Below are 23,122 nucleotides of genomic sequence, written 5' to 3' on the forward strand. Positions count from 1 at the left end.
AGAAAATGCAGTATTTCAGAGAGGGGTCGAATTGTGAGGTGCTAAAAGCAAAAATATCAATGAGATGGGAGATGTAGCAAAGCTCATAATGTGTTCAAGCTGGAAAGAACTTAGAGGTCATCCTCGTCCATCTTCCTCATTTAACAGATGGGTGCAGTCGAGACCATATTTCACTCACGTTATCCCGAACTCATCAGTCCTTGTTCTCCATCCTTCTTTCATCTTTCCTAAGCCTTGTGTACGATTCATACTGAGATCCAAATCTAAACAACTGACAGAAAATATGACTTAAAGAACAAGGTCAACAAAAACCCAAGTTATTACAATTCAGTTCACTCAATGCATCTAGCGTTTATTGAGAGGCTTCTCAGTGGTTAATACAGTATTTGGGGAGAAGGGGATGTAAAAAAAATTCGGATACTGACCCTACCCTCAGAGCACCTACTGTCTTATCTCCTTTGATGAGAAGGAAGGCTTCAGGCATGTTGAAGCACCTGCCGGTCTTTTATGTGGGAATGGCCTTGGGTCCCAGAAAAATTCCCTCCACAATTCCTCACCTCTTGGGTTTTGGTTGTAAGAAAGCAGGAAAGTGAGAAGGAACTGTATAAGGTTTTCTGTTTTCCAGTACAAGAACATTTAAGACATGATCTCTGATATTTTTCTTGTCTAGACATTCTCATCTTTTTACTTTTTAATAAAGCAATAGGCAGTTATCCCTTGTGGTTTGTAGCTACAGTTCATTATCAGAGGAACGCCTGGCTTTTAAACGGCGTTAACACTGAAATCCTCTTCTCTTGTCTCTTTCTAGTAAAGATTTCCTTGTCTTGATCCTCTCTCTCCACATATTGATCACACATTGCCTGCTTCAAAGTGTTCTCTTAATCATTCCACTTTTTCCAAGGGAATATCTAACTCTTAATATGCTGCAGGTTTCCTATTACACTTCCTTTGCCTTAAAAATATCTTGAAAGAGTAAATCTGCCAATAAAGAAACTACCCAGACCAAAAAAAGCCCTTCCACAAATTCTCCCAAATGGAGCTGGACTGTAAGCAGAGAAAATGTAGCAGTGACATTCGAACACTGTGTCCGAGCTCCTGGACCCATACGTGGACTGGTCCAACTCCAGTGGAAGCCTCAGCCTGTCACTCCCTCGCCACTTGACTGGTACCTTCTGAGATCTCAGCTGGATGCACTGGAAGCTGTTTGGGGATAATGAATTCCAAGCATGGTTTGAGATCTAGTCATTTTGCCTTGTTGTTCTTGTATTCCTTCTGTTTAACAATTTGTAGCTTTTAATGTTTTTGGTCAGAGTTATAGCTCTTAAGCAGATGGTTGTAATCAGTCCCCAGAGGTGAGCCTTGGAGGGAAATTGGATGGGAGACTCAGCAAGGAATGAGAATTCTGTGACTCACTCTGCTCGACCTCAGGGCCAGCAGTGAGGGTGCTGATTGCTCTCAACCTGTTCTTGGGCAAGTAGTAAATGTTGATTGATCTTTCCTCAGACGGTAGGGACGATATCCACATAAGAGAACATGAAAAATAGTATGTGCCAAAAATGTATTCACGGGAGCCAAACGCATGCGTGCTTAGAATCAAGTTGCTGAATCCAGTCCATTTGTCATTCTTTTTATGTCCGAGTTTTAGTAACAGGATGTTTACAAATAGTTTACATTCCTCTTGGGACATCTTCCCTAACCAAATGTCATACTAGTGTTAGCCGGGAGTTATTTGGACTTGCTCAGTTCTTGTTTCCAGCCCCATGATTTAGGCTATTTATGTAAGCAGAATCCTGCATTGAAGATAATGGGCTTCTCTTGTCTGTCCATAAGGAGAAAAATTATTAGATCAGTGGGAATTTTACAGAGTATCTTATTAAATCCTCAGACGTTAAATATTTCAGTTACTTGGAATGCACACATGATAGAAGCAAACTTCAGCTGACATTCAAAAGCATATTTGATGAAAATGTCAATGCTGACATTTATTTTTATTAATATTATTTTATGTAATGCTATTCTCTAAGGAAATTATATTTATCAGGCCTTTCTTTTTTTCTCTAAACCCTTTCATTGTACTCCAAAATATCTTTCTTTTCTGGTTATAGAGTGGTAAATCTTTATTGTAGAATATTTGGAAAACAGAGAGAAGTATAAAGAAAACTAAAAAGTACCTATGATTCTTCAATCCTGGGATCTTCAGTTTTTTAAAAGATAGTCAACAGTGAACACTACGTGAAACCTTGTAAAACTAAAAATTGTTTCTGAATTGAATATTTCCCAGTTTAAACCTGATTCATTCTTCTGATAGAAATCTTACCCTTAAGTGTCAGGGCTCCCTGATGCCACACATCAAATGGAGCTTAGTTCTAGAATGACTCCTTTTCAGATAAGTAGACAAGAAGATGGGCAAGAGGTCGTTTAGCCTGGTTCCTTTTACTGGAGTCATGGTTAAACTACTATTTCCTTTTTTTTTTTTAATAAATTTATTTATTTTATTTATTTATTTTTGTCTGCATTGGGTCTTGTGTGTGCAACCCAATGCGTGTGCATTACTGCACACGGGCTTCCTCTAGTTGCGGCGAGCAGGGGCTACTCTTCGTCACGGTGTGAGGGCTTCTCATTGCGGTGGCTTCTCTTGTTGTGGCTCGCGGGCTCTAAGCGAGCTGGCTTCGGTAGTTGTGGAGCACGGGCTTTGTTGCTCTGTGGCACGTGGGATCTTCCCGGACCAGAGATTGAACCCGTGTCCCCTGCACTGGCAGGCAGATTCTTAACCACTGCGCCACCAGGGAAGTCCCACACTATTTCCTTTTTAATGTAATATTCTGAGAATAAAATCTAGAACCATGCATGCAATAGAGGAGATCACTCAGTTGTAATAAGAGAATATATTCAATAGGTTAGAAAATGAAGCCTCAGCCTTAGCTGCAAGGAGTCCTGGGCGGTGAGTATTCTGAGTTGGACATATTGCTGCTGTGGGCAAAATGGTGTTTCTGAAGTGAGGGGCAAGAAGAGAGTGAATAGCCGGTAGGCAGCCAACGAGTCTGCTGAGGCAATGTTGCTCACAGAGCCAGTCGGGGCAAATCTGGGACACTAACTGGAGGCCTCTAACCCCACATGCCACAAGCTTTGAACTAAGTGGACTTCTTATGCCCACTTTTCCATATAAACCTGAAACCAGATGAGCAAGACAGTTAGGTTTTAGAATTGTTCAACGTAAGTAGTGAAAGATAAAGTAATATTCTTTTAACAGGGTACATGGAGTTTTTACTGAACCAAACCATGTAGATGTATTTATGACTGAATTCACCTCCTGTCTCCAGCCAGGTCTCTGGAAGTAAATTCTTTCCAGATACAACCATGCTAAGATCCATGCCAAGAAATGCTTATTCTAGAGCCAGTAGTTTTTCCCACAAGCAACTTCTAAACTGAAAAATACACTCTGGCTGATAAACATCAAAAACCTATGTATTTAATTCAACAGATTTTTATACTGGTATAACTTAATTCTACGGGTTTGTGTATAGATGTAATTCTAATCTTGTAGTATATCCTTCATTTAATGTGCTTCATATATATCTTGATTCTAAAATTCTCTCTCAAGTGACATTTCTGTAGCTTTTTCTTAGGCGTATGCCTTCCGATCCCTGTTTGAAAGTGAAGGCATTCTCCAGCTAATACCCACCACCTGGAATGCTAAGCTGAGAACCTGCTAATTATTCATCACCTCTCCATTCTTTGCCTTCTTTTTCCTCCTATTTACCACCTCAATTCACTTACTCTAGCCTATAGATGGAGAGAACAATCTAGAAGCATAATTGCAGATATTATTTGGAACAACAGCTGTCATACAAGTTTTTGTTTTACTGCTGTCTTGGCCTTCCTTGCTCTTTTCTGCAAGTGAGTGGCTAATTGCCCAGACTTTCTAAGATCTGGGGTTTAAAACTCCACCGTCTCAAGGCTGTACCTGTTATCAGATGAGATAACTACCTTTGGCAGAAGTGTGTAGAGCTGTTTTGATGGCAGAGAACATTAATTTGCAACTGCTGCCACACAGAACGAAAGAAATGCAACTGCTGTCCTCCTGGGAGAAGCCACTTAGGCAAGAAAATAAATAAGAGGATTTTGATTATATTAGGAACTCTTATGCTTGTGTCCAGGGAGGCTCCATCTTTTTTTTTTTTTGCGGTACATGGGCCTCTCACTGTTGTGGCCTCTCCCGTTGTGGAGCACAGGCTCCGGACGCGCAGGCTCAGCGGCCATGGCTCACGGGCCCAGCCGCTCCGCGGCATGTGGGATCCTCCCGGATCGGGGCACGAACTCGTGTCCCCCGCATCGGCAGGCGGACTGTCAACCACTGCGCCACCAGGGAAGCCCGGGAGGCTCCATCTTTAAACTTGTGTAGTTTCATGTTTACACAAGAATTATAATGGAAGAAAAAAGGCTCAGAGCTCTCTGGACCAGCATTTCACATTTTTAAAATGTATCCATGTTCTGTGAGGGTGATAAAAGCCACCATTTGCACTTGTTCATTATTTAATCTTGTTAAATGAGATACCAAATGTAAAGGGCCCAGCGCAGTCCCTGGCATGCAGTAGGCCACCTAGAGATGTCCTTTCTCTTCTCTTCTATCTCTCTCGCTTACATCTTTTTGCCCCTGTTTCTTGTCAGAAGTCGTATCTGAAGAGAATCCAGAACTCCAGCATGTCGGTGCAGTAGTCGGTCAGAGCCAATGAACACATGCTCTGCTGTTGTGCATCAAGCTCTCCAGGTCCCACTATTTTCTGTGAGTATCGTGGCTCATCCTTGTTGGGTACAGAGAATCATGTTCATGCAGGTTGCTCTTACCAGACCTACTACTTATGGAACAAAGGGAGTGTTGGTCTAGTGGAGGGAGAGATATGCACTTGAATAACTCATCATAATACTCTGTGCCAGGCACTGGGTGATCATACTATAATAATAATAACCATTGTTAGTATAGCTAGTAATTATTGAGCACTTACTATATGCCAAACACTATTCTAGATGTTTTTACATACTGGATATACTTATTTACTGAAGGAGCCCAATGAACTAGGCTTCAGTCTAGAAACACCTTTATCTCCTTCAAACACAGTCTGTCAGAAATTCGACAATACCAGATTCCTACCTTTCCTTCTCACTTGCAGTTATGAAACCAGTCCCAATTTCAGGTATGACAAAGTCCAGACCAGACTAATACAAAACTTCAGACTCAGGTCAGGTTTAAATCTGCCTGGATCCCTCCTGGCTTCCCAGTGCCCATCTGCAGTCCCCATGAAGACCAGCTGTGCCTGACTGCATGAGCTGCCCCTGCAATTGTTCAATAGCCTTCTCTCTTTATTTGAGCAAGCTGGCAACCTTACAACGAACCTTCCTTGACTAGAAGAAGATGGGCAATAAATTCTCAGCAGAGCTTTTGAGAAACAAGACACTTTGGCTGCTGCAACCACATTGGCCACCACCCAGTTGCTCTGGTAGTAATTGGTTGCCTCTTGCTACATTTTTCCCTTGGACAGCTCATGTGTTGTGGTGTCATGATTTTTTAACTAACATCTTTGTTTCTGTAAAGGGATGTTGAGGCTGACGTCTCAACTAGGCACCGAGAGAGGGGAAAGGGGAATTTTTCTGAGGAGGGTTTTTTGGCGGAAAGCTTCACCCTCTATCTTGAGAGAGATTCTGCCCTCTCACCTCCAGTGAGATGAGGTTACTGGGCAAATTGAATGTGTAAACCTCATGAAGTTCACTTCCTCTCTAGCCTTCTCTCACACAGTCTTTTGGGGCCGTGATTGCTGGATCCCGTAGGCCCCTCTTTGTAAATCCCAAGGAATATGTCTTGTTCTACTCTTTCACATGGGGTTCCTTATCACCTCATGGCCACCCCGGAGATTCACTGGGAAGCTAAGGCAACAGGATAAGCCCCCTCCCGCTACAGTTCCTCATTTGTAAGGGAGATTAAATATCTTATCCTAGATCTCATACTCAGTAATGCTATTACCGGAATAAAACCCAGGCTGGGCTGATTCCAAAGTTCATACTTCCCACCACACCCTGGCAAAGAAGGTGAAAATATTACAGAATAAGCAGGGCTGTGAGGGGTGAGCCTGCGATGTCTGTGTCTCTGATGGCAAGTGCTCCCACATGGGTCCACAGAGGAAGCCTGAGGCCAGACTGTGGAGGGCCGTGAGTAGGTGACGGGCCTGGAAAACAGGGCGGGGGAGTTTGGACTCTGCCAGAGGTAATCAGAGTCATTCAGAGTCATTTGAGCAGGCGACTCCCTCATTTCTCTGCTTCAGAGATTGTCCAGGTGGTCGAGTGGAGAACAGGTGGAGGGAGCAGGGCTGCAGTGAGAAGTATTGCAACTGTCTGAGTGAGAGAGGGTAACAGTCCACCAGGCAGCGCTGGTGGGGCTGGAGGAGGAGGGGCCAGTGCAGGAGCAAAAGCGGTGCCCGCGGTGCCCGCTGGTTCTCCACACACACACACACACACACCGAGGATGGAGGCAGGGACACAGCGTGGGTGCTATCCAAGGTGCCCTAGAGAAAGGCAGATCTCCAGGCTTCCCCAGGCAGCCCAGCCCAGCTGGTGCACACCACGTAGACGTGCTGAGCTCTGCAAAGGGAAGATAAATGCTCAGCAAAACACATCCCGGCAGCTTTAGACAGGGAAGGCCCGAACATGTGTTTGTAATGGGTTCCCATGCTGCAAACAGTTAACACTGTTAGTGACCTGTGGAGAGTGCAGAGTCATGGGTAAGGGCTACCTGAGAAGCTTGGTGCTCACCTCTGAAGTCTGCAAAGTGAGCCTGGGCTGGCTCTGTTCTTCTCCTTTTCAAAATACAGATGCTAGAGTCTTAAGGGGGTGTGGGCGTGCACGCATGCAGGTGTTCGTGTCTAAATCGTCTTCTCCCCATGTTCAGCAGACTGATTTCCCTGCCTGAGTCAGGTCACCTTGCTGTGGCTGGGAAACTTTATGCCACGCATGAAGCTTTTCATTCTAAATCACTTTTTGTTTCTAAATGAGTTTTACAAAACAGCAACCATTAATCAACACCTTGGGAGACTTCCGGGAAGATGGCGGAAGAGTAAGACTCGGAGATCACCTTCCTCCCCACAGATACACCAGAAATACATCTACGCGTGGAACAACTCCTACGTAGCACCTACTGAACGCTGGCAGAAGACCTCAGACCTCCCAAAAGGCAAGGAACCCCCCACGTACCTGGTTAGGGCAAAAGAAAAAACTAAACAGAGACAAAAGGATAGGGACGGGTCCTGCACCAGTGGGAGGGAGCTGTGAAGGAGGAAAAGTGTCCACACACTAGGAAGCCCCTTCGCGGGCGGAGACTGTGGGTGGCGGAGTGGGGGAGCTTCGGAAGCGGAGACTGCGGGTGGCGGAGTGGGGGAGCTTTGGAGCCGCGGAGGAGAGCACAGCAACAGGGGTGCGGAGGGCAAAGCGGAGAGATTCCAGCGCAAAGGATCGGGGCCGACCGGCACTCACCAGCCGAGAGGCTTGTCTGCTCGCCCGACGGGGCGGGCGGGGCTGGGAGCTGAGGCTCCGGCTTCTGTCGGAGCGCCAGGAGAGGACTGAGGTTGGCAGCGTGAACACAGCCTGCAGGGCGTTAGTGCACCGCGGCTAGACGGGAGGGAATCCGGGGAAAAGTCTGGACCTGCCGAAGAGGCAAGAGACTTTTACGTCCCTCTTTGTTTCCTGGTGCACGAGGAGAGGGGATTAAGAACGCTGCTTAAGAGAGCTCCAGAGACGGGCGCGAGCCGCGGCTAAAAGTGCGGAGCCCAGAGACAGACATGAGACGCTAAGGCCGCTGCTGCCGCCACCAAGAAGACTGTGTGCGAACACAGGTTACTATCCACACCCCCTTCCGGGGAGCCTGTGCAGCCCGCCACTGCCAGAGTCCCAGGATCCAGGGACAACTCCCCCGGGAGAACGCACGACGCGCCTCAGGCTGGTGCAACGTCATGCCGGCCTCTGCCGCCGCAGGCCCGCCCCACACTCCGTGACCCTCCCTACACCCCCCCCCCCGCCCCCCGCCCCCGGCCTGAGTGAGCCAGAGCCTCCGAATCAGCGGCTCCTTTAACCCCGTCCTGTCTGAGCAAAGAACAGACGCCCTCTGGCAACCTACACGCACAGGCGGGGCCGAATCCAAAGCTGTGAGAACAAAGAAGAGAAAGGGAAATCTCTCCCAGCAGCCTCAGAAGCTGCGGATTAAAGCTCCACAATCAACTTGATGTACCCTGCATCTGAGGAATACATGAATAGACAACGAATCATCCCAAATTAAGGAGCCCTGTGGATGAAAGGCTCTTGGTGCTGCAGCCAGGAGTTAGTGCTGTGCCTTTGACGTGGGAGAGCCAACTTCAGGACACTGGTCCGCAAGAGGCCTCTCAGCTGCACATAATATCAAACGGCGAAAATCTCCCAGAGATCTCATCTCAAAGCCAGCACCCAGCTTCACTCAACGACCAGCAAGCTACAGTGCTGGACATCCTATGCCAAACAACTAGCAAGACAGGAACACAACACCACCCATTAGCAGAGAGGCTGCCCAAAATCATAATAAGTCTACAGACACCCCAAAACACACCACCAGACGTGGACCTGCCCACCAGAAAGACAAGATCCAGCCTCATCCACCAGAACACAGGCACTAGTCCCCTCCATCAGGAAGCCTACACAACCCACTGAACCAACCTTAGCCACTGGGGACAGACACAGAAAACAACAGGAACTACGAACCTTCAGCCTGCAAAAAGGAGACCCCAAACACAGTAAGATAAGCAAAATGAAAAGACAGAAAAACACACAGCAGATGAAGGAGCAAGATAAAAACCCACCAGACCTAACAAATGAAGAGGAAATAGGCAGTCTACCTGAAAAAGAATTCAGAATAATGATAGTAAAGATGATCCAAAATCTTGGAAAAAGAATAGACAAAATGCAAGAATCAGTTAACAAGGACCTAGAAGAACTAAAGATGAAACAAACAATGATGAACAACACAATAAATGAAATGAAAAATACTCTAGATGGGATCAATAGCAGAATAACTGAGGCAGAAGAACGGATAAGTGACCTGGAAGATAAAATAGTGGAAATAACTACTGCAGAGCAGAATAAAGAAAAAAGAATGAAAAGAACTGAGGACAGTCTCAGAGACCTCTGGGACAACATTAAACGCACCAACATTCGAATTATAGGGGTTCCAGAAGAAGAAGAGAAAAAGAAAGGGACTGAGAAAATATTTGAAGAGATTATAGTTGAAAACTTCCCTAATATGGGAAAGGAAACAGTTAATCAAGTCCAGGAAGCACAGAGAGTCCCATACAGGATAAATCCAAGGAGAAATACGCCAAGACACATATTAATCAAACTGTCAAAAATTAAATACAAAGAAAACATATTAAAAGCAGCAAGGGAAAAACAACAAATAACACACAAGGGAATCCCCATAAGGTTAACAGCTGATCTTTCAGCAGAAACTCTGCAAGCCAGAAGGGAGTGGCAGGACATATTGAAAGTGTTGAAAGAGAAAAACCTGCAACCAAGATTACTCTACCCAGCAAGGATCTCATTCAGATTTGATGGAGAAATTAAAACCTTTACAGACAAGCAAAAGCTGAGAGAGTTCAGCACCACCAAACCAGCTCTACAACAACTGCTAAAGGAACTTCTCTAGGCAAGAAACACAAGAGAAGGAAAAGACCTACAATAACGAACCCAAAACAATTAAGAAAATGGGAATGGGAACATACATATCGATAATTACCTTAAATGTAAATGGACTAAATGCTCCCACCAAAAGACACAGATTGGCTGAATGGATACAAAAACAAGATGCATATATTTGCTGTCTACAAGAGACCCACTTCAGACCTAGAGACACATACAGACTGAAAGTAAGGGGATGGAAAAAGGTATTTCATGCAAATGGAAACCAAAAGAAAGCTGGAGTAGCAATTCTCATATCAGACAAAATAGACTTTAAAACAACGACTATTAGAAGAGACAAAGAAGGACACTACATAATGATCAAGGGATCGATCCAAGAAGAAGATATAACAATTGTAAATATTTATGCACCCAACATAGGAGCACCTCAATACATAAGGCAAATACTGACAGCCATAAAAGGGGAAATCGACAGTAACACATTCATAGTAGGGGACTTTAATACCCCACTTTCACCAATGGACAGATCATCCAAAATGAAAATAAATAAGGAAACACAAGCTTTAAATGATACATTAAACGAGATGGACTTAATTGATATTTATAGGACATTCCATCCAAAAACAACAGAATACACATTTTTCTCAAGTGCTCATGAAACATTCTCCAGGATAGATCATATCTTGGGTCACAAATCAAGCCTTGGTAAATTTAAGAAAATTGAAATTGTATCAAGTATCTTTTCTGACCACAACGCTATGAGACTAGATATCAATTACAGGAAAAGATCTGTAAAAAATACAAACACATGGAGGCTAAACAATACACTACTTAATAACGAAGTGATCACTGAAGAAATCAAAGAGGAAATCAAAAAATACCTAGAAACAAATGACAATGGAGACACGACAACTCAAAATCTATGGGATGCAGCAAAAGCAGTTCTCAGAGGGAAGTTTATAGCAATACAATCCTACCTTAAGAAACAGGAAACATCTCGAATAAACAACCTAACCTTGCACCTAAAGCAATTAGAGAAAGAAGAACAAAAAATCCCCAAAGTTAGCAGAAGGAAAGAAATCATAAAAATCAGATCAGAAATAAATGAAAAAGAAATGAAGGAAACGATAGCAAAGATCAATAAAACTAAAAGCTGGTTCTTTGAAAGGATAAACAAAATTGATAAACCATTAGCCAGACTCATCAAGAAAATAAGGGAGAAGACTCAAATCAATAGATTTAGAAATGAAAAAGGAGAAGTAACAACTGACACTGCAGAAATACAAAAGATCATGAGAGATTACTACAAGCAACTCTATGCCAATAAAATGGACAACCTGGAAGAAATGGACAAATTCTTAGAAAGGCACAACCTGCCAAGACTGAATCAGGAAGAAATAGAAAATATGAACAGACCAATCACAAGCACTGAAATTGAAACTATGATTAAAAATCTTCCAACAAGCAAAAGCCCAGGAGCAGATGGCTTCACAGGCGAATTCCATCAAACATTTAGAGAAGAGCTATCACCTGTCCTTCTCAAACTCTTCCAAAATATAGCAGAGGGAGGAACACTCCCAAACTCATTCTACGAGGCCACCATCACCCTGATACCAAAACCAGACAAGGATGTCACAAAGAAAGAAAACTACAGGCCAATATCACTGATGAACATAGATGCAAAAATCCTCAACAAAATACTAGCAAACAGAATCCAACAGCACATTAAATGGATCATACACCATGATCAAGTGGGGTTTATTCCAGGAATGCAAGGATTCTTCAATATACGCAAATCAATCAACGTGATACACCATATTAACAAATTGAAGGAGAAAAACCATATGATCATCTCAATAGATGCAGAGAAAGCTTTTGACAAAATTCAACACCCATTTATGATAAAAACCCTGCAGAAAGTAGGCATAGAGGGAACTTTCCTCAACATAATAAAGGCCATATATGACAAACCCACAGCCAACATCGTCCTCAATGGTGAAAAACTGAAAGCATTTCCACTAAGATCAGGAACAAGACAAGGTTGCCCACTCTCACCACTCTTATTCAACATAGTTTTGGAAGTTTTAGCCACAGCAATCAGAGAAGAAAAGGAAATAAAAGGAATCCAAATCGGAAAAGAAGAAGTAAAGCTGTCACTCTTTGCAGATGACATGATACTATATATAGAGAATCCTCAAGATGCTACCAGAAAACTCCTAGAGCTCATCAATGAATTTGGTAAAGTTGCAGGATACAAAATTAATGCACAGAAATCTCTGGCATTCCTATACACTAAGGATGAAAAATCTGGAAGTGAAATCAAGAAAACACTCCCATTTACCATTGCAACAAAAAGAATAAAATATCTAGGAATAAACCTACCTAAGGAGACAAAAGACCTGTATGCAGAAAATTATAAGACACTGATGAAAGAAATTAAAGATGATACAAATAGATGGAGAGATATACCATGTTCTTGGATTGGAAGAATCAACATTGTGAAAATGACTCTACTACCCAAAGCAATCTACAGATTCAATGCAATCCCTATCAAATTACCACTGGCATTTTTCACAGAACTAGAACAAAAAATGTCACAATTTGTATGGAAACACAAAAGACCCTGAATAGCCAAAGCAATCTTGAGAACGAAAAACGGAGCTGGAGGAATCAGGCTTCCTGACTTCAGACTATACTACAAAGCTACAGTAATCAAGACAGTATGGTACTGGCACAAAAACAGAAATATAGATCAATGGAACAGGATAGAAAGCCCAGAGATAAACCCACGCACATATGGTCACCTTATCTTTGACAAAGGAGGCAGGAATGTACAGTGGAGAAAGGACAGCCTCTTCAATAAGTGGTGCTGGGAAAACTGGACAGCTACATGTAAAAGTATGAGATTAGATCACTCCCTAACACCATACACAAAAATAAGCTCAAAATGGATTAAAGACCGAAATGTAAGGCCAGAAACTATCAAACTCTTAGAGGAAAACATAGGCAGGACACTCTATGACATAAATCACAGCAAGGTCCTTTTTGACCCACCTCCTAGAGAAATGGAAATAAAAACAAAAGTAAACAAATGGGACCTAATGAAACTTAAAAGTTTTTGCGCAGCAAAGGAAACCATAAAGAAGACCAAAAGACAACCCTCAGAATGGGAGAAAATATTTGCAAATGAAGCAACCGACAAAGGATTAATCTCCAAAATTTATAAGCAGCTCATGCAGCTTAGTAACAAAAAAACAAACAACCCAATCCAAAAATGGGCAGAAGACCTAAATAGACATTTCTCCAAAGAAGATATACAGAGTGCCAACAAACACATGAAAGAATGCTCAACATCACTAATCATTAGAGAAATGCAAATCAAAACTACAATGAGAAAAAAAAAAAAAAAAAAACTACAATGAGCTATCATCTCACACCAGTCAGAATGCCCATCATCACAAAATCTAGAAACAATAAATGCTGGAGAGGGTGTGGAGAAAAGGGAACCCTCTTGCACTGTTGGTGGGAATGTAAATTGATACAGCCACAGTGGAGAACAGTATGGAGGTTCCTTAAAAAACTACAAATAGAACTACCATATGACCCAGCAATCCCTCTACTGGGCATATACCCTGAGAAAACCATAATTCAAAAAGAGTCATGTACCAAAATGTTCATTGCAGCTCTATTTACAATAGCCCGGAGATGGAAACAACCTAAGTGTCCATCATCGGATGAATGGATAAAGAAGATGTGGCACATATATACAATGGAATATTACTCAGCCATAAAAAGAAACGAAATTGAGCTATTTGTAATGTGGTGGATAGACCTAGAGTCTGTCATACAGAGTGAAGTCAGTCAGAAAGAGAGAGACAAATACCGTATGCTAACACATATATATGGAATTTAAGAAAAAAAAATGTCATGAAAACCTAGGGGTGAAACAGGAATATAGACACAGACTTACTACTAGAGAATGGACTTGAGGCTATGGGGAGGGGGAAGGGTAAACGGTGACAAAGCGAGAGAGAGGCATGGACATATATACACTACCAAACGTAAGGTAGATAGCTAGTGGGAAGCAGCCGCATAGCACAGGGAGATCAGCTCGGTGCTTTGTGACCACCTAGAGGGGTGGGACAGGGAGAGTGGGAGGGAGGGAGACGCAAGCGGGAAGAGATATGGGAACATATGTATATATATAACTGATTCATTTTGTTGTGAAGCTGAAACTAACATACCATTGTAAAGCAATTATTCTCCAATAAAGATGTTAAAATGAAAAAAAAAAAAATCAATACCTTATTCGGCCATGGGTCCTTTTCAGCTGTATTAGGTGTCGTGGGAGCATCTGCCTGGGGCTCCCAGATGAAGTCCACATTCCTGTTCCTCCAGCCCTTCACGATCTGCCTGCTTCTTGCCCTTCCAGCCTCATCTCTCACCACTCAAAAGCTCCCTAGTTCTCAGACCTTCTGAACTTGCAGTTCACCCTACATGCTTCTTCACATCCAGGGGCAGGGGCACATTTCATCCTTTCTGCTTGAAAGGTCCTTCAAGCACAGGCACCGTGAGCCCCCTCCCTTCTCCTGGCCGTTCCGACTCACCTTCCATGCTTGGCGTGGCGTAGGTGATGCCTCTTCTGAGAAGCTCTCCCTCACTTAACGGCTCTGAGTTTTCTTCTTCTGTGTTCACATGACTTTGTCACACTTTCACACTGTATTTTAAAGTCTTTTTCTTTCATTATAAAAGGCACTCAGACTTATAGTGGAAAATTTGGTCAAGACCAAAAAAAAAAAAAAAAACAAGCTTAAAGAGAAGAAAAATTAAGACAAAAGTCAACAACTTGGGGTTATAAGTACTGTTAATCGATAAATTTCTTTCCAGAATTTTTTTCTATACATATATTTATACATTTTTACATATTTAGAGAAAGAAAAAAAATAAAGCTGCAAAAAAGACAAGGACAATATTGCCTGTAACAGTTCAGTGCATGTAGTGTTTCTAGGTGAATGGTAATTTTTAAAAATAGTTCAGAAAGTTTACAAATCAGATTGCAAGGGATTTTTTAGCACTGGTTTAACAAAAACATATGCTGGAAAATATGCTTAAACAAATCTGTTTAAACAGTTTGTATTCTCTTTTTTCATTTGGTATTTTTCATGTCCTAAATCTTCTTTGAAAATGCATTTTTAGTCCATAATCCTCTGTTTTATAATTCTCATGGTATTATAGTATTTGCTTACTTTTTGGTAGTCCCTACCAGACTGCAAGCTTATTTAAGGCTGAGCCTGTGAATTTTATCATTTTATCTTTAATACCTAATGCAGCCTGAGTGGGTTCAGTTGGCATGAAATACAATGAATGAATGAAAGATTACCTCATTCTTTCTGAATTCTTTACTCAGTCAACCAACCCCTGACTATTTGTTATCTACCTCTGAGGTGACCAAGACTATGCTTAAGTCCACAGATCTCGTGGATGCCGGGAAGCAGCACCACAAGCCACATGTCCCTTCGGGGATGAAGGTGTGACTCTCCCCACTGCTGACAGAAAGCCCTCGGGGATTGCCTCTCCTAAAGGGAGCTGCTTTGTCCAAGGTCAGCCCCTTTCCTAAGGTCGCCTGCATCCAATGACTGGTCCATGGAAATATAAAGCTCTGGTTCCTTCTATGAAGAGTTGCTGTCTCAGCTTCTGAACTCCCCTTAGCGTCTGTCTGCTGAGGCCGCCACAAAGACAGCACAGCTCAACTTTTCCCTTTGCCCACTCCTGCTTCTTTCTCTTCCTCTACTCGGGTGTTGACCTCAAGAGCACCGCCCCCAAACTTTCTGTGCATTAATCTCCACCTCAGAGTCTGCCTCCTGGAGAGCCCAGCCTGCAACAGTAGTGATCTAGAAGATGCGCAGACACACCCCTAACTTGAGTCTCATGCACTTCCAGATCACAGACGGTAACACCTTGAGCAGAGACCATGACCTAAACCTGTCATAGCATTAACCTCACCACAGTCTCTAGTACGTAGAACACTCTCAAATTCTGAGTAAGCATCAGCTGAGTGTTGCCAGCTATTGAGATTAAAGGTAAGACTGACTGGTTCTCGAGTTTCAAGTCTGAGAGGCTGAGTGAAGGAGATGCTACTGGGAGCAGACATTCATTCTGTGGAAAATTGGTTTGATGTTAGTTTGGTGCAAACATGTTGCATTTGAACTGTGTCAGAATCTTCAAAGGGAAATGTCTGATAGGCAGTAGGCATATAGAACCAGGTCTCGTGTACGAAACAGTTTGGAAATAGAGATTGAAGCACTATAGATTCACACAGAGCTACTAGTTGAACCTATGAGAATAAGGAAAGCTCCGAGTTGGGGGTCTTTTCTTTTTAAATTTAGAAACAGAAGAGTAGCAGATCCATCAAATGATGGCCCCTCGATTAAAGAAGGAGAGAAGAGGATGCATTGAAGGGAGAGAGGAGGGGTCAAATATATTAGGAAGAGACTCAGTATGGTGCAGTATCTCCAGAAACAAAAAGAAGAAAATTTCAATAATGATTTCTTCATGTTAATTTGGCTCAAGCCATGTTGGAGCTGCACACTGAGTTATCTGTCCCACGATGCAAGTATGGTAAAGGACACAGAGGCAACGCAGAGATCAGGGCAAAACTTCAGGGAATAATGACTGTTATCTTCAGAGAGGAAGGGAAATAGCAAGATGCTAGAAAAGAGGAATATCCAGTGTACAATAGAAAGCTCTTGGAAATTAAATACATGATAACAGAAATTTTTAATGTAACAGAATTGGAAGATAACTGACTAACTCTTCCAGAAAATAGTATAAATAGGGAAAAGTATGGAGAAGAGAAAGCTGGAGAATCAATTCAGGAAGTCTAATTTCTGAAAGATGATAGAACAAATAAAACAGACCAGGGAGCTATCAAAGAAATTACATAAGAAAACTTTTCCGAAGGATATTTTTCAGATTGAATGAGCTCCACAAAGGCCCAACACAATGAATGAAAATAACCCACAACAATGATATTGATAGATATCAAAGATATTATAGATTTCTGGGAATAAAGAATAAAAGCTCTGAGAGACAGAGACAGAGAGGACAGATAACAGATCACATGCAGAAGCAGGATGGTATCAGACTCTTCAGTAGCAGTACCAGAAGTTAGAAGACAATGGAATAATGCCTTTGAGGTCCTAAGAGAAAATAATTTCCAAGCTAGAATCTCATACCCAGCTAAGCTTTCAATCAAATATGATGGCAAAAAAGGACAAGATCTCAAAATGTATCTTCCATGTGTCACTTTGTTTTTTTTTTTTTTTGGCCGTGCCTCGAGGCTTGCAGGTTCTTAGTTGCCCGCCTAGAGATTGAACCTGGGCCACCCGGGGCCACGGCAGTGAAAGCACCGAGTCCTAACCACTGGACTGCCAGGGAATTTCCCATGTGTCACTTTTCAAAAAGTTCCTGGAGGATATGCTCCACCAAAACAAGGTAGTTAAGAAAGAGCAAGACATGAGATTAACAACATCAGTCACAACAAATAAACAAAAATTAGAGGATCCAACAGAGAAGAGAAGAAAAAGGAATTTCAAGGATGACAAGGTAGAGGAGCATGAGAGCTGAATTCTCATTTCCACGACAGGAGGTTAATGGGTAGTAGCTGTAACTGAAAAACAAATAGCAGTATAATATTGTCATTTAGAAATATGAAGGTAAATAACAGGAGGTACAGCTAAAGAGATGAAAGGAATTTCCTGGACTCTCATGGAAGAAGAAATTGGGGGAGGGGATCAGTTGGGGACAGGGTTGCTGTTTTTCTTTCAAAGTCTTGTAGTAGTATTGGACTTTTAAACTAAGCACATTTATTACTTTCATACAAATTAAATTTAGGTAAAAAGTCCATGAGTATGCCAGAAATCATTTGTAAAATGTGTGTAAAAATAGCCCCTTCACCCACACTATTAGAACTCATCTTTCAGGAGAGAAGGCAAGCTCCTCTGATTGGTCTTTCTTCTTCTCAAATGGTTTTTGAGCAAACTCTTGGGAGCCCATCAATGCAAGAGTAACAGCAGGAATCAGGACTGCAAGGAAACAGTTACCATCCCATAAAATTATTGCCTTTACCAAATTAGAATAAACCTGTCAAAGCGATGTTTAACTATCTTTATGTAAAAATCAAAATGGTCTGACTTCAGCTGTCAAACAGACTCTTCCAACTTGTCTGTAACAAAGTGCTCCCTTAGTAAGTCATATACTTCAGGTTGCATTTGCACTTTGGGGAGATGGAGCTGCCAGCCCAGGAATCCCTGCCTTTTCCACGGCTGCCTCTGGCACACATAGAATGGCCCGCTAGCTAAGTTGGCCTGGCAGTTGCAGCAGGATGGGTGAATGTCGCTGCTGCAGGAAAACTATGAAGTAAAATATCATTGTACCTACCTCACTGATCAATAAAACAAAATTAAAAATCTAGCTTCTCCACCTGAATGAGAGGCAATTTTCTGTGGCTTCTCACATTTGCTAGAATTTTACAAATATGTTTCCCCCAAACCACCAGATGAGAAAAATCAGTACAATACTAGTTATTTTTATGTGCTGCCTCATCCTTTATACAAAGTATCTCAGATCACTTTAAAGTGAGCGGGAAGAATGGCAAGTGTGATTTATAGAGCCTGAGGGACCAGGGCTAATGCTGCAGAAGTAGGGGATGGCCCACGGAGTACTCAGGAAGGAAGGAAGTCTAAGAGTCGGATACGAACCACAGTTACTTTACCCTTGCAGGGACAGGGAAAGAATTGTAGCAGGAGTCACAACTTTACTCTCAGAGTTGAGGAGGTCATCATGGAGGGATGGTCAGAACTAGAAGATAGGTGAACACTAACAAGGGTTGAAATGCTTATAAATCTCTCTTCACACTAATTATTTTTTAGAAAGAGCTTTACTGAGATATAATTTACATTTCATGCAATTCATCCACTTAAAATTCAATGGTTTTTAATATATTTAGGGAGTTATGTAACCATCAATCAATTTTAGAACATTTTCATCACCTCCCAGTACAACCCATACTCCTTAGCGGTCACTGTCCCATCTCCCTCCCTGCCTGACATACAGTCGTACGCAACCACTATTCTACCTTCTGTCTCTATGGAGTTGCCTTTCCTGAACATCTCATATAAACAAAATCATACAATATGTGGTCTTCTGTGACTGGCTTCTTTAATGTAGCATAATTATTTCAAGGTTCATCCATGTTGTAGCATGTATCAGAAGTTCATTCCTTTTTATGGCAGAATAATAATCCCTTGCATGTATGTACCACGTTTACTTACCCATTCATCAGTTGGACATTTGGATTGTTTACGCTTTTTGGCTACTATCACTAATACTTTAGAGAACATTTATGTATCAATTTTACTGTGAATATGTTTTCAATTCTCTTGGATACATCTCTAGGAATTTCTGGGTTAAATGATAACTCTATGTTAAACATTCTGAGGAACTGACAAATTTTCAAAAGCACCGTTTTACATTTCCATCAGCAATGTATGAAGTTTCTAATTTTTCCACATCCTCATCAACACTTGTTTTTACCTGTCTTTTTAATTATAGCCGTCCTAATGGGTATGAAGTGGTATCTCCTTGTCCCAATAATTTCTCATCTTTAATTTCGTTCCTACACTCTCATGATATGCGGGCTTTAATGGCCAGTGGCTGTTTTATTAAAATTCCAAAATGGAAAGAAAAGGATCAATAAAGAACTCTTGAACCTCAGTGCACCTCTTAAAATTGTCCACAGACCCCAATGTTTGGAAGAAAAATTACCCCGATGCTTGGAAAGGGTAAGCACAGAGATTAAATAAACTATACATTATCACTATTCATTACCACCATTACTTACTGAGGACATATATACCACCAAAGGACCATGCCAAGTGCCTTAGAGGAAATGAAAAACACACAGGCTCCTGACCACCAAGGATTTGCAGAATTCTGGAACTCATAATGATGGCAATAATACTGTTTGCACACAATTTAACAGACTATAAAGGGTTTTGAGATCTTAACTCTGGGTTGTTTTGGGTTTTTTCCTCAGAAGTTGAAAGTTAAAGCAGCCAGGGGCTCTGTGAGCCCTCTACTCCCACAAGACAAGGGATCAGGGGCTTATCAGGAGGTAGATGTGCCATGGGGCAGCATGGCAGAGGAAATGTATCTGACAATGGCTCTGACAAGGAGCCCCACGTGCACAGAGCATATGAAGAGCCAGGAAGGACTGGTAGCCTGGGAAGGAAGTCCGATCATGTTATGACACCATGGGCAGGAGAAACCATGGGGTACAGAGACACGCACTGGGGGGCCTAGGCGCCCAGACAGGAGATTGGGGACCAAAGGGAGGGTGCCTGGGCACACATCTGCCATGACCTCGTGAGCTGCCACTGGCTTTCCCAGGCCACCTCCACTTCCCTAGCAATACTGGCCCATTTGTGAATTTTTGAATGTGCTGCCCATTCTTATCTTTGTGTGTTTCTTCTATAGGTTGTTTCCTGAAACACGTTCCTCCAATTCCTACACAACATTGCCAAAGACATTACCATTCAAGACGGCATCGGTTGCTTATTGAAAACCTTTTGCTCCCTCACCACCACTTAAGTAAACGTGACCAAAATGTGGCATTCAATGCTGTTCCCAGTCTGCCCCAGTCCCCCTTTCCCAGCTCCACTGTGCCACCAGGTAAGCCCACTTCTATATCCTTTCTGAACTGGAATCAAAAAAGAGCTCTAGGGCTTCCCTGGTGGCACAGTGGTTGAGAATCCGCCTGTCAGTGCAGGGGACACGGGTTTGAGCCCTGGGCCGGGAAGATCCCACATGCCTGCCACGGAGCAGCGAAGCCCGGCGCCACAACTACTGAGCCTGCGCTCTAGAGCCCTCGAGCCACAGCTACTGAAGCCCGTGCGCCTAGAGCACGTGCTCCGCAACAAGAGAAGCCACCGCAATGAGAAGCCTCCGCACCGTAATGAAGAGTAGCCCCCGCTCGCCGCAACTAGAGAAAGCAGGAGTGCAGCAATGAAGACCCAATGCAGCCAACAATAAATAAATTAATTTAAAAAATAGGATATAGAAGTATTATTCAACCAAAAATGCAAAATGACGAAATATAAATGAAAAAGTGAAATGCAAGCATGCTTTTATTTAACAGTGGTCGTCAATATCAGTGAGCCAGAAGAGTAGACAGAAGCATAGTTCCTGAGCCCGGTTATTCTCCATCACAGTACGATGTGTATGAAAAAGGAGGGGATGGTGCTGGCCTTTGAGCTGATTTTTTAAGAAATGCAGTAGACTTGTACATTTGTGAAACAATTGGGCAACGTCAGAGATACATTTTGTGGTATACTGTGTCCTCAGCAAGCAAATTGATCTCTAGAGAAAATACCTATAGTGCATTAAACATGGCTGCAAGTTCTTTGCCACTCCTCTCATTAAGAGGTGGATCTATATCCTTTTACCCTGAGTCTGCGCTGGCCCTCTGACTTTCCTCATCCAATAGAAAGCAGCAGAAGTGACACTGTGTAACTTCCAAGGCTGAGCCTGGAGAGGCCTGCAGTTTCTCTTGTGTGCGAGAAATGCTCCCTTTTGGAATCCAGACTATGCCATGAGACACTCAAGCCATGTGGAAAAACTGAATGGAGAAGAACTAAGGTGCTCTGGTCAACAGTCCCAGATGAGCGTCCAGCCACCAGCCAGTGCCAACTGCCAAGCACACTGGTGAGGCAACTGAGAAGTTCCACCCTGGTGAAGTCCCCATCCAGCACCACACAGAGCAGAAGAAACATCCAGCTGAGCCTGGTTAACGCTCAGAAATGTGAAAGACAGTAAACGGCTGTTGTTATTTTAAGCCACCAAGTGCTGGTGTGGTTTGCTTTCCAGCAGTAGATAACCAAAACAAACCCTGACTCAGAACCAGGCAGGGTGAACTTACTGGAAAGTGAGACCAATTCAAAATTCTGCTCAGCCCTAGGAATACCAAAGTGGGAGAGAAATAAGACTTTCTGCCTCCCAGGCAATTCCCAAGAGAAAGAGCTCAGTTGGCTGTGGAAGAATTAATAAAACAATGCAGTAAAGTGAGATAAACTGCTTTGTCAGCAGTGTCACTGGCAAAGTGTACAAAACCTATCATGCCGTTAAAGTAAGCAGTCTAATTACTACAATATGTATGAAGTGAAATAATCAACTTGCAGTTTGATGAGAAGAGTATATAAAATCAGTAGCTGTAAACAGCACAGTGAATCAATAAAGCTTATGAAAATGGGATTTGTTTTGTGTGACTGTGAGTAACAAATGCACATGTCTTGCTCTTAGGAAACGAGGAGAGGGCCCTCTGTGGTCTGAGGCCACATTCAGGATAGAGGGTTGATGTGTACCTATCTACTGCTTGATTTATTTTGCTTACATCCAGGACTGTTGGGTTTATTCTGATTCTTTAGGTTTCGCATTTGCCCAGACACCTGTCACTTGCCCATTTTGCCTCCAGCCCAGTGGACTCCTGCTTATCAATGTCCAGTTAATACCACCTCTGTGAAGCCTTCCTTTATTCCTCCTACCAATAACTCATCATTTTCCTTAGTGTGTCCCAATGACACCTTTTACAAGTTGTTAAAACAGCACATATCACCTTGTTTCAATTTCTCATTATGTGAGCTTATTGGGGGCGGAACTAAGCCCTATTCAGGTTGGTATGCCCTCTAATGGGTAAGACCTGGTCCTGGGCATGTAGAAAGGCTACACAGTGGGTATTCAGTATTCAAATGGATGTGGAAGGACAGAAAGAAGGTTAGATGGGGGCGGGGGGTAGATTCCCCTTAAATGGTGACTTATGGAAAATCCTAAGGGTTGAAAAGATAGGAAAGGAAATTATGCAATGGCTTGAGAATTTCTCTACGGGAAGGGTCTAAGCATGGGAGTACTGCTGGAAGGAGAGGTTAGAGAGTCTGCTTAGAAGCACACTCTTAATTTAGACTTCATGTTTATTTGGGGTGGATTTGGGGCTCTGTTTGAGGCTATGGAAAAGCTAAAGCCACCCCTTGGTACAACCACTGAAAAACGTGCTTGCAAAATAAGTTTGATTGGTTCTCAAAAGCTTACTGGTTGGTGGCAACATCTAATGTGCCCAAAGAAGGCAACTGGGACTGAGAACAAAATTACCTGATTGGGGTTTGAAGCTTGACCACTGGGGCAACAGCAAGAAAGCGTCATGATTTCACAGCACCGGGCATAGAGATCTCTGTAGATGGGGTCTCTGTCTTCCAAAACTGTTTCTCAGCCATGCCTGGGCTCGCCCCCGTTCCTTGGAGACTTTGATTTGAGGACAGGCCCCTCAGCATTTTCTAAAATCTTTCCGGGTGTTTCTAATGGACAGTCA

General features: G+C 42.8%; 1 long non-coding RNA gene across 2 annotated transcripts in view; it reads left to right on the plus strand.

The window, feature by feature from the left end:
* LOC137229132 (uncharacterized) overlaps window positions 1–21,993 on the plus strand; it is a 143,481-nt gene extending 121,488 nt beyond the window's left edge. For both annotated transcript variants that reach the window (XR_010945554.1, XR_010945553.1), the window contains exons 4-6: window positions 4,669–4,783; window positions 15,178–15,305; window positions 20,242–21,993. This is a non-coding gene — a long non-coding RNA (uncharacterized lncRNA). The remainder of the gene's footprint in view (window positions 1–4,668; window positions 4,784–15,177; window positions 15,306–20,241) is intronic.
* Window positions 21,994–23,122: the final 1,129 nt, after the last annotated feature.

This window comes from Pseudorca crassidens, chromosome 8 (assembly GCF_039906515.1).
Source record: "Pseudorca crassidens isolate mPseCra1 chromosome 8, mPseCra1.hap1, whole genome shotgun sequence".
Lineage (NCBI taxonomy): Eukaryota > Metazoa > Chordata > Mammalia > Artiodactyla > Delphinidae > Pseudorca > Pseudorca crassidens.